Below are 15,630 nucleotides of genomic sequence, written 5' to 3'. Positions count from 1 at the left end.
ACATGATGATTTGCGCCAAATCGTATCAACAAACATTTCTCTCTTGAAATTTGGCGACTGTTGTGGTGCTTTTCATTTGGTCATAACAGTTTTTGTTTTTGCAATTTGTATTAATTGTATCATTACCAAATAATATGTTTCGTAGTTTACATACTTGCTATTTATTTCACATCTTCATTTAGTTCTTTACTTATTTCTTCCAGCTGCTCAGAATACTTTTTTCTAGCTACAGTATGTTTTTTGGATTCAGATTCTTAGTTTGTATGTTCCTATCAGCGCTCTCTTTGTGTATTAGCTTTTACCTCTTTTATCTTAAACTTAACCAATAAGTAATTCATAATAAATTTCACAATTGTAAGATTACTGTAAGATAATCTAACAGATAATCTAACAGATAGATCTGTGAGATTTTCTGTAAAGCTTATCGTGTAAGACTACAAGTATCAGTTATTCCTCACTCTCTATTGTTTACGCAAGTTTAAATACTTTAAGAAATGTATATACAGATAGATTTACATTCTCTTATTACATTTACAAACTTCGTATAACTTTTAAAGTTTATAATATAAGGCTTTGAAGTTTGTTGCATTATCTTTTTTTTTTAATTTGCATTTTTAAACATAATTGGAGTACACTGTCGTGTTTGAAGTTTAAACATTCATTTTCCTACCACTGTTTCCTATCCCGTTACTTAGTTTCTAATCTTTATTATTAATATTAATTTTTCATTCAACCATTTTTGGCAGATATTGTTCTAATAAAATTTAAACTACAAAATACTACCATATTCTCTCATATTTTTTGTCGATCTGTGAAATACATGTATTATCAGAAGTTACATATTGTCTAATGTATCAAAAGAAAAGAACCTGTTCTGCACAAATCATTTCTTCATGATCTAAAGTTTGAAAATTACGATTGTTTAACAAAGTTTGAAATTAATTAATTAATCCACAAACTTATTTAGACTACACAAAACACTTCTTTCATGATATGTAGCTTGAAAGTTAAAATGACAAATGTTGTTATATGTTAAATACGAGTAACTTTTTTATTACCCGGGCAACACCGGGTAGCACAGCTAGTAATGTCATAAATATTGGTACAACAGAAGCTATTATACAAGATTAGCAAGAGGAATTGAGCATTATGAGCATGAAAGCCATGTGAGCATCGAAGTCATATGAACAAAGTTTTTGGACAACGACGTTTTTTCAGTATACCTTTCCTAAACGTCTCATAGTCAATGCATCTCAATTATAAGTTTCATTAATAACATTGGTATAAGGACTTAGTAAGTGATGGAACTATAGACTATTATAGACTTTAATAATAAAATTGATCTGAGGAGTTAGTAAGTGATGTGACTATAGACTATTATAGACTTTAATAATAACATTTGTATAAGGAGTTAGTAAGTGATGTGACTATAGACTATTATAGACTTTAATAATAACATTTGTATAAGGACTTAGTAAGTGATGTGACTATAGACTATTATAGACTTTAATAATAACATTGATATGAGGACTTAGTAAGTGATGTGACTAGAGACTATTATAGGTTTGAATATAATTGAGCAAGTGTAAAACTGTTAATATTTTCATGGTTCTTAGAAATGATTCAGTTAACTAAAATAATTATTCTGTGCTAATATATCTTCTTATTTTATCTATATTAAAAAAGCTTTTGGAAAAAACTCAATGGTTGGCTCCTGCATGATTTTGGATGTTGTTAAGTTCTATATAACCTGATAACAAAGAGACATAATATAATGCTATCATCAAACCAAAAGACACTTGACCTGACCTTGATCAAACTCTATTATGGAGTATACTATACCAGAAATGTAAATTAATCTGAAAGATGTAGCTAGTCTATAAACCTGTTTAACATTAGTTGTAAGAAGTTAATTAATCTGAAATATGTACCTGGTCTATTTACCTGTTCAATATGAGTTGTGAGATGTTAATCTCAACTAGCCTATTTAGGGTGCGTCTAGAATCTCACATTTACTGGGTGATGGTTTATACATGTAGCATTTGTATTACAATCATATACCCTTCATCAAAATAGAACACTTACATTAGTTTTGACCTAATTGGAGAATACAAGTAAACAAAACAGAGTCAGATAATGTTTATGCACTGAAGATCTTATTTATAAATAATTGGTCTTTAGGAAACACTAGAAGTGAAAACTACTAGTGGCATAAGGTTTGTGCGGTGCATCATAAAAACCATAGCTTGAGATCTTTATAAATAATTGCAGTTTATAGTCTATGACAAGTGAACATTTGTTTTATAGCAATTGTGTTCAGTATATGCTAACAGTTCCTATACTGAGTTTGTTCGTGAGCCATCATCTAATTGATAGTAATTGTCATGTTAGTCGTATATTGTTGAAGCTGGTGAGTAGATGAAAACTCAGAGCTTATGAACAAGAACATACCTAAACAACAACCTTATAACCTTCACAAGTAACTAATAAAACAATTGCCTAATTTGTTAGTACCTAGTAGCAGTATTGACACTGAAAATTCATATTTCAAGCCTCAATTAATTTTCTGCAGTTATCACAACAGATTCTATTACTGACAAGTTGTAACAAACCTTTAAATGTTTAGAGGAGTCAAAGTGTTTACTCAATAGCAATATCAAGATTAACTATTTATCTAACTAAACATTTGGATTAGATGTTTGGTTAGATATTGTTAAGTTAAGTTGAGGTAATAAATTTAAAGAATAAATATCAACTTTATTAAAGCCCACCTTAGTCCTACTAATAAGCTGATCAACTGAATTGACAGAGTGACTAGAGGAGAACAGCAATATGCCATTTTTTAGCCATATAACATCTTGCTGATGGTTTAAAACTAGTAGGGGTATTCAACAGAGGAATAATATCATATATTTAATCCGTCCTTTGTTTTCTTTAAACTATGTTTTTAATATTGATCACCAGTTGTGGTTTAAATTATTTAGTTACCATGCACTATGCCATTCACCTTTAACTGTTTATATTTTAAACATATTGTTTTCAGACACTTTTTACTGGTACAAATAATTGTTTCTTCTAATCCTTACTAAACAAAAGGGGTTACATTTACAGTTTTCATGTCAGCGTCATATCAATGCCATGTCTTATTAAAATTGATCATAAAAGCATTTTGACACTAATCCAGTGAGTTTGTTTTAACTTCATTCAAAGCTTTATGCAGTCTCGTTCTACAAGAATGATTATCATTCTTCAATTCTTATCCTATTTATATAAGAATAATTATGTTGACCTCATTTTGACTTTATTTGTTTGAACTTTTTTCAAATGCACAAAACGATTGAAAATATAAAGCAGAACATTTAAGTGATTTGGGAAAATACAATGGAGAGAGTTGAAAAGTTTTGCTAAAAGGGTTTCTCACTAAGTACTCTGTGAATTATAGTTATTGAATGATGAGAATAACTTGTTGGTTTGCTGGCAGAGACTCAACTAACCTTGTAGCGGCTGACAACATTCATATATGTCATGAAATCACCCAAATAAATTGCAGACACTAGTTTTAAAAGAAAAGGCAACTAAAGCCAGGTTTTTACTTTACTATCTTGAATTTAATTTTACTAATAATATACACCTGAGAATGAAGTTTGATGACAAAGTATTTGTAATTATACTAAAGGTAAGTAGTTTTTTGTGATAAATCTTGTTTAACACAAACCATCTTCATGATAATAATGACAAAAATCACATAATGACAATATTTCTCATTTACTCCTGGCCTACACTGTTGCTGGTATACACAGCCAATAAAAAATTATACATACTTTTTAAGTAAACTATATCAGAGTAACAGTAAAGCTTTTAAAAATTTAAAAATATTTGAGTTATATCAGAATTTAGTAGATAATAAACAAAAAATTGAAGAGTTCTTTAAATAGTTTGAAAATATAAGAAAGTGCCTGATGAGACCAGCTAAATAGAGCTGATATGCAACTTGAATGGAATTGATGTACCAATTACATATTTTGTCTAGAAACATATATGACTTTCACATAAATTTTTTTATGACTTGAAAGCTTTACTTTTATATAATTACTTTGTGTACCACCGCTGATTTGGTCCAATTGTCACACGCTTGTGCTCCATGCCTTCTGCCAAATTGCCAAAATATTTGGTTTCAAATCTTTGTTTAGTTCCCAAAAACCATCCTCTTAAACAAACCCTACTGATTCTCTGATTAAAAAAGAGAAAAACCTGGGCATCACTGGGTTTACTGCAATTTATAAGATTATATTTAGTTTTATTTACTTTTATGACGTGTTTATCTTTATAGGAAGGATCTGTGTTACCTCCCTTGCAGCAACTAAAACTCAGTAAAACTTACTATTATCACTATTTATTATCACTAATCAGCACCATTAGTTTAATTGAAGGGGGCAGAGCAAGCTAATTTACCTTATCCGATGCTCTGCTACAGGTATAAATTTAGAGCTATGTTGAACACTGCTAAGATAAACCATGTCTTTTAACTGCCACGTTTCATAGAACTGATATGTAATGCTTGCTGACTCACCTTGACACTCACTTATGTATAAACTAAACAACTAATTAAATACTTGCGTTAGAGTTACTACTGTCTTATACACTCATAAATCTTACATATTTACATATTTATTGGCTAGTTTTAGCTATTACTCGATATCTATTAGTTTTTACCATTTAGATAAATATTGCTGAAAACTATACCTGTCCTTTGCCTGGCTACGAATGAAACCAGTTTTTAGTGTAGCTGTACTCCAGCAGAAATCAACTGAAACATTAACTTACAACAAACTTGTCATAGTACTATGTTATAGATATTTAATCAGCCATCAAGCATTCTATAGCCACATTTTTAGCAATCAACTTGACTTTGCTAATCGATAGCGGGCCTAGTAAAAATCTATAAAAGTTACACAAACAAGTAGGGGTGTTGTCAAAATGTTTGCTATACCGGAGATGGGTTACAGAATAAGCATTTTTATTTAGGTCTGTGCTAGTTCATCCGCTTTGATTTTTTATTGGAAAACAAATTTTACAATATTTGACTGACATGTTAATGACTAATAATTAGATGATGGCTCATGAACAAACTCAGTCGAAGAACTGTTAGTATATACTGAACACAGTTGCTATAAGGTAACTGTTTGGCTTGTCATAGACTATAAACAGTAACCATATTATTTAAAAAGTTTTGGGCTATGGCTTTGTAATGATGCTTTGACATGCATGCATTGCATGAATATTACGCTACTAAATAATTGTGTTTTTTAGACATAAACTGTTTATGAAGATCTACATTGCATGAACCTAATCTGACTCTGTCATGTTTCCTCATATCCTCCAATCAAGCTAAAAGCTGATATAAGTAATCTACCATGACGAAGGATATATGATAGTAATATGTACACTACATGTATAATATGTCACACACATAGTGGGTGTGAGAGTCTGGTAGTACCTCAAATAGGCTATTTGAGATTACCATCTTACACCTCATGTTGAACAGGTATATATACTAGCTACATATTTCAGAACAATAAACACTCCTAGTTGTGCTACTTTTTATTTATCCAATTTGTAGCAGACTCACTTACAAACCTCCAACTATAAAGACCGAAAAAAGCAAACACTTAATAAAACTGCCATATAAATAGAAAGAGAGACTCAGTTTACAGTAATTATTAAAGTTAGAGCAGCCACCATTTAAGTCAGATTTATAGCTGTACTGGAGCTACATATATGCTGATAAATGTTTCTTTTTATAATTGTTGGAGAGGTTTAGCCAAATGTTGTCAGAGACAATTCTGCTACAAGGATTCAGTAACTCATAGAACAAGTATGAATGAAAAGGATTAGTTAACTCGTGTTAAAAGAAAATTACATTGACTGATATAGCAAATATTGGTTGACAATCTTTTAGAGGTAATACACACATACAGCAGATCATGTACCAGTTTTAGTTTAAAGTTGATTCATTAAAGTGTTTGCTACACATGATCAGTCAGACTAGAATGACAGATATAAAAATTCATCCAGACCCTCTCTCATGAACATCACATTACTAGTCATGTTGATACAAAATAAATAATATTTTAGTAAAAATATTACTGCATACTTAATGTATATGATGTAATTGTCTTAGTACAAGGTTGATGTGCTACACTGTTTACTACATATGGCTTGCAGGGCTCTATATGATGTGTGCTAGGATTACCTTGATATAGAGTCTTACATTATGTTTTACTTCTCCCAATTAGCATACAATGCTTTCTATACCATTCATGTTGCTATATATTTAGCCTAACAAGTGGAGAGGTATACAATACATATACTGATACAGTAGATATTAATTGATAACTCTTTAATGATAATATTACTGCATACTTACTATTTATTACATGATTGTGTCAGTTTTAATGTTGACGTGCTACACAGTTTGCTACATGTGACTATCAGGACTGTATATAGCGTGTGCTGGAAGAGCCTAGATATGGAGTCTTATCTTTTATATAGCTCCTTCCACTTAGAAATTACAATGCTTTCTATACTATTCCTGTTGCTATGCACTCACATGTAGGGTAACTAATCAAGAGACAAACAATAAAGACTTGTATTGAGGGGAATAAGTCATTTTAATACTTTGTACTGTCTAATAGCAAAGACAACACAGGTCGCTGATACAAATTCTCCACAGATATTACTATTGACAAGATGCTATTAAATACCACAAATAAGATAGTACTTTATTATGCTGCCGGCAGACAGAGCTACCTTGTTAAAAGAAATAGTATAATGTTCTCTATAAATAGTTAAGAGAGGTTTAGCTTGCAAGCTGTTCTATCAGAAACGCCAAGAAGATCAAAGAAAAAGAATAAGACAAAAATTATTTTTGAGTTTCCATGAGTAATAGGTACTCTTGAGGTTACCTTAACAACAACATTAACCGTGCCTATAATAAAAGTAAGACTAGATATTTGTGATAAATGGAAACATTGATAATGAAATTAAAAGTTAAATTTAGCCATGACATTGACACAAAGTAGCAACACTAAAGCTTTAACTATCATTGCAGTGTCTATTCACTCCTCTGTAGATATCATGACAAAAAGATTAATGACAAACCAGTTCTTTCAATTTAATGACGCCTGAATAAGTTTTTTCACAATTTTGATTTGCATTTGTGTTATTGTTCTTAATCTACATCCCAATGCATAATTTTTTATAATGCATTTTCATGGATGCATTGAATGAACCTTATGCCACTAAATTGTTGTTTCCTAAACAACAACTATTTATTAAGACTTACATTGTATGAACATAATCTGACTCTGTCAAGTTCTGCATAACCTTCAATTAAATCAAAAACTAGTGTAAGTGTACTATGACGAAGGGTATATGATTGTAATCTGTACACTACATGCATAATACGTGACTCATCCAGTGCATGTGAGAATCTGGTAGTACCTCAAATAAGCTAGTTGAGATCACTATCTTACACTTCATGTTGAACAGCTATTTATACTAGCTACATCTTTCAGATCAATAAACCCTCCTAGTTGTCCTACTTTCTATTTATCCAATTTGTAGCAGACTCACTTACAAACCTCTAATAATAAAGACAAAGGAAAGCTAACACTTAATAAAACTGCCATATACAAAGGAAGAGAGATTCACGTTACAATAACTATTAAAGCTAAAATAGACACCATGTAAGTCAGATTAATAAATTGAACTACATGTATGCTGATGAAATCTCCTGTCTACATTTGTTAGAAAGGTTTAATCAATCTTTATAGGAAACATCTTTGCTAAAAGGATTCAGTTATTCGCACAAATGGTAAAATTAACAAAGTTTAGTTAACCCAGTGTTAACAAGAAGTTACATTGACTGCTGCAGTAGAAATTAGATGAGAATCTATTGATGATAATATTATCACATACTGTACTTACCATAAATTACGTGACTGTCTTACTTCAAGTTTGATGCACTACACTGTTTGCTACATGGTAGAACTAAAACATTCACGTGACCATCCAGGTGTTGACAATAGATAGATGACACTTATCTAATCTTATCTGGATTTTATCATAATCCTATCTACGGTTTAAATATATGCTGAAGTACAAATTTAGCAAGTATTACTACTTCTGATATTTTTTATTTGTCTAATCTGTTAGTAATTGATGTGACTATAGACTATTATAGACTTGAATAATAACATTTGTATAAGGACTTAGTAAGTGATGTATTTATAGATTATTAGAAACTTTAATAATAACCTTGGTATAAGGACGTAGTAAGTGACGTGACTATAAACTTTAATAATAACATTGGTATAAGGACTTAGTAGGTGGTGGGACTAATGATATTAGTATGATGAGTATGAACTCATCATTAGTATACTAATGATGAGTTAGTAAGTGATGTGATTATAAACTATCATAGACTTTACTAATAACCTTGGTATAAAGACTTAGTAAGTGATGTGACTATAGACTATTACAGACTTTGTGTAATAACATTGATGTAAGTATTTAGTAAGTGATGTTACTATAGATTATTATAGACTTTAATAATAATATTGATATAAGGACTTAGTAGGTGATGTGATATAGACTGTCATATACTTTAACAATAGCATTGATATAAGGATTTAAGTAGTGATGTGTCTATAGACTATTGTTGGTTTGAATATGATTGCGCAAGCGTGAAACTATCAGTTTTTTATGGCTTTTAAAAAAGATTTGGTTAATTAAAATATTTATTCTGCACTGGTATATCTTTTTATTCCATCTATAATTTATAGAAGAACCAGTTTTACCAACAACTCATTGGATGGCTAATGCATGATTTTAAGTATTATTAAGTTCTATATAACCTGCTAACCAAGAAACATAATAGAATGCTAGCATAAAACCAAAAGACACTTGACCTAGCTTAGGTAAAAATCTGTTACAGAGTATACTACAGTAACCCTCACAAGTTGTCCATATAACGGTTGCCTAGTTTCCTACTATGTAGTAGCAGTACAAGTGATGCTGAAACTTTATATCTGAAGTCTTCCTTACTTTTCTGCAATTACCACTTACAACAAATTCTATCACTTTGCAGGTTGTAACAAACCTTTAAATGTTTAGAGGAGTCAATGGTAACAAAGTGTTTACTCAATAGTAATATCAAGATTAATTATTTATCTAACTAAACATTTGGATTAGAGGTTTCGTTGGATTTTATCAGGATATGTTTTAAAAACTAATTTATTGAATAAATATCAACTTCAATGAAGCCTCCTTTAGTTTTACTAATAAGTTGCTCAATTGAATGTACAAAGTGATTAGAGAAAAACAGCAATATACCATTTGATATCATACACCACCTTGCTGATGGTTGACATCTAATAGGGGTATTCAACAGTTGAATAATATCATATATTTAATCCGTTCTTTGTTTTCTTTAAACTATGTTTGTAATATTGATCACCAGTTCTGGTTTAAACCTCTAATTAGCAAGAAATACCTTGCGATGTTTATATTATAAACATATCGTTGTTCAACTCTTTTGTCTAGTATGATTAGTTGTTGATCTTCTGATGCTTACAAAACAAAAGGAGTTACGTGCGCAGTTTTTTAGTGCCTTGTCTTTTTAAAATTGATCTTAAAAGCATTTTGACATTGAAGTAGTGAGTTTTATTTAACTTCATGCAATGTTTTATGCATCTTGTTGATGCAACCATAAGAATGATTTGTGGCTTGCTGTCCTTGAATACTACATGTTGACAATAATTTACTTGTGGAGATCTGACAAATCTCTAAAGTCAGAAACTTCTCATGAGCTACGTACAACCCAAGTCATACCAATTGTGGATAAAATAATAAACAAATCATGGGACCAACTCGGCTTACAAATTCCTATTCGATTTTTCATTGTAGCAGGATATGGACAAAGCTGCAAGCTTTCAGACTCCTATGAATTGAAACCTGTAGCGTTGGTCACAGGTGAGCTTAAATTAGCTTAAATAATTAAAATGAAATAATAATAATAATTATTATTAATAATATAATTAATAATAATAATTAAGCTGAAATTAAATTAGCTTAAATATGAGCATATTTAAGCTAAGAAATATTGAAGAAAAGATAATGTAAGCAAAGCTGTTTAAACCTCAAACAGATACGCACCTAACCAACTATGTATTGATGGTTGATTTATTAATTACCTGTTTGTTTTTATTCACTCTACGTTAAAATGCCCATATCATTACATTAGCATTATTTTGTCAACTTGGTAACAGTTTTTAGTTTTAAAATACTTTTCTGCTCAACTAGTCGAGTCTGTAAATCCTTGAATTGCTGAGTTTAGTTGCATACTTTAATAATAGAAGTGTTGAGGCAATTGCAATCTTTATTTGTATCTGTCTAAAAAATCTTAATTGAAACAATTGAGTCAACCTAAAAGGGAGTTGTGCACTCACATCATGAGAGCACAATTACACCGATGCTATAATTATGAAAGTTGTCTTCTTTGTATTATTAGCAAAAGTAGACAACTACACCATGAGGCAAGGTTTAAGTCCCTATAAAGCTTGTTTTTACCTTGATCTCTCTCAGTGAATCAACATGTTTGTGAGTTCCATTTCTAGAGCTAGTAGAGAACTGATATACAATCCTTCATGTCATTTCTAGAGTCTGTGATACAATCACATACAAAGTAATGGTCTTATTTATCTAAGAATAATTTTGTTGGCCTTCTCATTTTTACTGTATTTGCAATAATTTTTAACTTTATTTGTTTGAATTTTTTTCAACAGCATGAATTGATTGAAAATATAAAGCAGAAAATTTAAGTGACGTGGAAGAATACAATGGACTAAGTTGAAAAGTTTCACTAAAAGGGTTTCTCACTAAGTACTCTGTGAATTATAGTTATTTAAGGAAGAGAATAACCTGTTGGTTTGCTGTCAGAGACTCAACTAACATTGTAGCGGCTGACAACATTCAAATATGTCACCGAAGCACTTAATTAAATGGCAGACACTAGTTTTAAAAGAAGAAGCAACTAAAGCCAGGTTTTTACTTTACTATCTTGAATTTAATTTTACTAATAATATACTCCTGAGAATGAAGTTTGATGACAAAGTAGCTGTAATTATACTAAAAGTAAGTAGTTTTTTGTGATAAATCTTGCTTAACACAAACCATCTTCATGATAATAATGACAAAAATCACATGATGACAATATTTTTCATTTACTCCTGGCCTACACTGTTGCTGGTATACACAGCCAATAAAAAATTATACATACTTTTTAAGTAAACTATATCAGAGTAACAGTAAAGCTTTTAAAAATTTAAAAATATTTGAGTTATATCAGATTTAGTAGATAATAAACAAAAAGTTGAAGAGTTCTTTAAATAGTTTGAAAATATAAGAAAGTACCTGATGAGACCAGCTAAATAGAGCTGATATGCAACTTGAATGGAATTGATGTACCAATTACATATTTTGTCTAAAAACATATATGACTTTCACATAAATTTTTTTATGACTTGAAAGCTTTACTTTTATATAATTACTTTGTGTACCACCGCTGATTTGGTCCAATTGTCACACGCTTGTGCTCCATGCCTTCTGCCAAGTTGCCAAAATATTTGGTTTCAAATCTTTGTTTAGTTCCCAAAAACCATCCTCTTAAACAAACCCTACTGATTCTCTGATTAAAAAAGAGAAAAACCTGGGCATCACTGGGTTTACTGCAATTTATAAGATTATATTTAGTTTTATTTACTTTTATGACGTGTTTATCTTTATAGGAAGGATCTGTGTTACCTCCCTTGCAGCAACTAAAACTCAGTAAAACTTACTATTATCACTATTTATTATCACTAATCAGCACCATTAGTTTAATTGAAGGAGGCAGAGCAAGCTAATTTACCTTATCCGATGCTCTGCTACAGGTATAAATTTAGAGCTATGTTGAACACTGCTAAGATAAACCATGTCTTTTAACTGCCACGTTTCATAGAACTGATATGTAATGCTTGCTGACTCACCTTGACACTCGTTGTGTTTCTTCAGAAACCTCTAATTAAGTCAAAAACTAATGTAAGTATTCTACTATGAAGGGTATATGATTGTAATCTGTATGATACATGTATATTACATCACCCAGTACATGTGAGGTTCTGGAAGCACCTTAAATAGGCTAGTTGAGATTAATATCGTACACCTCATGTTAAACAGGTTTATAGACTAGCTCCATCTTTCAGATCAATAAACATCTTACACCTCATGTTAAACAGGTATATAGACTAGCTCCATCTTTCAGATCGATAAACACCTTACACCTCATGTTAAACAGGTATATATACTAGCTCCATCTTTCAGATCAATAAACATCTTACACCTCATGTTGAACAGGTATATATACTAGCTACATATTTCAGATTAATAAACATCTTACAGCTCATGTTGAACAGGTATATATACTAGCTACATCTTTCAGATTAATAAACATCTTACACCTCATGTTGAACAGGTATATATACTAGCTACATCTTTCAGATCAATAAACATCTTACAACTCATGTTGAACAGGTATATAGACTAGCTACAACTTTCAGATCAATAAACATCTTACACCTCATATTGCACAGGTATATATACTAGCTACATCTTTCAGATTAATAAACATCTTACAACTCATGTTAAACAGGTATATAGACTAGCTACATCTTTCAGATTAATAAACATCTTACACCTTATGTTAAACAGGCATATATACTAACTACATCTTTCAGATCAATAAACATCTTACACTTCATGTTGAACAGGTATATAGACTAGCTACATCTTTCAGATCAATAAACATCTTACAATTCAAGTTGAACAGGTATATATACTAGTTACAACTTTCAGATCAATAACCAAATTACAACTCATGTTGAACAGGTGTATAGACTAGCTACATCTTTCAGATCTATAAACATCTTACACCTCATGTTGAACAGGTATATATACTAACTACATCTTTCAGATTAATAAACATCTTACACCTTATGTTAAACAGGTATATATACTAGCTACATCTTTCAGATTAATAAACATCTTACACCTTATGTTAAACAGGCATATATACTAACTACATCTTTCAGATCAATAAACATCTTACACTTCATGTTGAACAGGTATATAGACTAGCTACATCTTTCAGATCAATAAACATCTTACAATTCAAGTTGAACAGGTATATATACTAGTTACAACTTTCAGATCAATAACCAAATTACAACTCATGTTGAACAGGTGTATAGACTAGCTACATCTTTCAGATCTATAAACATCTTACAACTCATGTTAAACAGGTATATAGACTAGCTACATCTTTCAGATCAATAAACACCTTACAACTCATGTTAAACAGGTATATAGACTAGCTACATCTTTCAGATCAATAAACATCTTACAACTCATGTTAAACAGGTATATATACTAGCTATATCTTTCAGATTAATAAACATCTTACACCTCATGTTAAACAGTTATATATATTAACTACATCTTTCAGATCAATAAACATCTTACAACTCATGTTGAACAGGTATATAGACTATCTACATCTTTCAGATTAATAAACATCTTACAACTCATGTTAAACAGGTATATAGACTAGCTACATCTTTCAGATTAATAAACATCTTACACCTCATGTTAAACAGGTATTATAATATATACTAACTACATCTTTCAGATTAATAAACATCTTACACTTCATGTTGAACAGGTATATAGACTAGCTACATCTTTCAGATCAATAAACATCTTACAACTCATGTTAAACAGGTATATAAACTAGCTACATCTTTCAGACTAATAAACATCTTACAACTCATGTTAAACAGGCATATATACTAACTACATCTTTCAGATCAATAAACATCTTACACTTCATGTTGAACAGGTATATAGACTAGCTACATATTTCAGATAAATAAACATCTTACACTTCATGTTGAACAGGTATATAGACTAGCTACATCTTTCAGATTAATAAACATCTTACAACTCATGTTGAACAGGTGTATAGACTAGCTACATCTTTCAGATCTATAAACATCTTACACCTCATGTTAGACAGGTATATATACTAGCTACATCTTTCAGATTAATAAACATCTTACACCTCATGTTGAACAGGTATATATACTAGCTACATCTTACAGATTAATAAACATCTTACACCTCATGTTGAACAGGTATATAGACTAGCTACATCTTACAGATTAATAAACATCTTACAACTCATGTTGAACAGGTATATAGACTAGCTACATATTTCAGATAAATAAACATCTTACACTTCATGTTGAACAGGTATATAGACTAGCTACATCTTTCAGATTAATAAACATCTTACAACTCATGTTAAACAGGTATATAAACTAGCTACATCTTCCAGACTAATAAACATCTTACAACTCATGTTAAACAGGCATATATACTAACTACATCTTTCAGATCAATAAACATCTTACAATTCAAGTTGAACAGGTATATATACTAGTTACAACTTTCAGATCAATAACCAAATTACAACTCATGTTGAACAGGTGTATAGACTAGCTACATCTTTCAGATCAATAAACATCTTACACCTCATGTTAGACAGGTATATATACTAGCTACATCTTTCAGATTAATAAACATCTTACACCTCATGTTGAACAGGTATATATACTAGCTACATCTTACAGATTAATAAACATCTTACAGCTCATGTTGAACAGGTATATAGACTAGCTACATCTTTCAGATAAATAAAAAAATTTAGTTTACCTACTTTCTACTTATCCAATTTGTAGCAGACTCACTTATAAATCTTTAACAATGATGACAAAGGAAAACAGCAACTTAACAGCAACAATAATGCCAATAACGGGCTACCTCTGGAACCCGTGAGAGACATTTTGGTGTATGATGAACCCTGGTTATTCTCAGCCAAAAACAGTGGGCAGGTATATTTCCAGAGAAAAAATGGGTATTAACCATTATGTAACTTGGTTGGCTTATTTTATATGAGATAATCGGATACATTAATAGGTTGCTAATTCATTAGTAGGTTGTGTTTGGCCGATAGAATTGACATATTTTGGTATTTTTTAATCTTCACGCGGAAGACCACGATTAGTGAGTCTACCCTGTTGTTTGTGTTTTGCGTGTGCGTGGCGAAAATCCTTGAGTGCGTGACCCGGCTAGCCCGTGGTTAACTCAGTGTAAGCAGGAAGTTACATTGACTGGTAAAGTAGATATTGGCTGAGAATCCTTTAGTGAGAATGAATACATGCAGCAGATTATGTACCAGTTTTAGTTTGAGATTGATGCACTAAAGTGTTTGTAGCATATGATCAGTCAATATAGAATGACAGATATTAAAATTCATCTAGCTTCTTCTTTCTACAAATTATGTTACTATACGTTTTAGTATAAAGCTGATAACCCTTTAGTGATAATATTACTGCATACTTACTGTATATTACGTGACTGTCTTATTTTAAGTTTGATGTACTGTACTGCACTGTTCACTACATGTGACTA

Source organism: Watersipora subatra, chromosome 10 (assembly GCF_963576615.1).
Source record: "Watersipora subatra chromosome 10, tzWatSuba1.1, whole genome shotgun sequence".
Lineage (NCBI taxonomy): Eukaryota > Metazoa > Bryozoa > Gymnolaemata > Cheilostomatida > Watersiporidae > Watersipora > Watersipora subatra.
Note: the sequence above shows the minus strand (reverse complement) of the source record.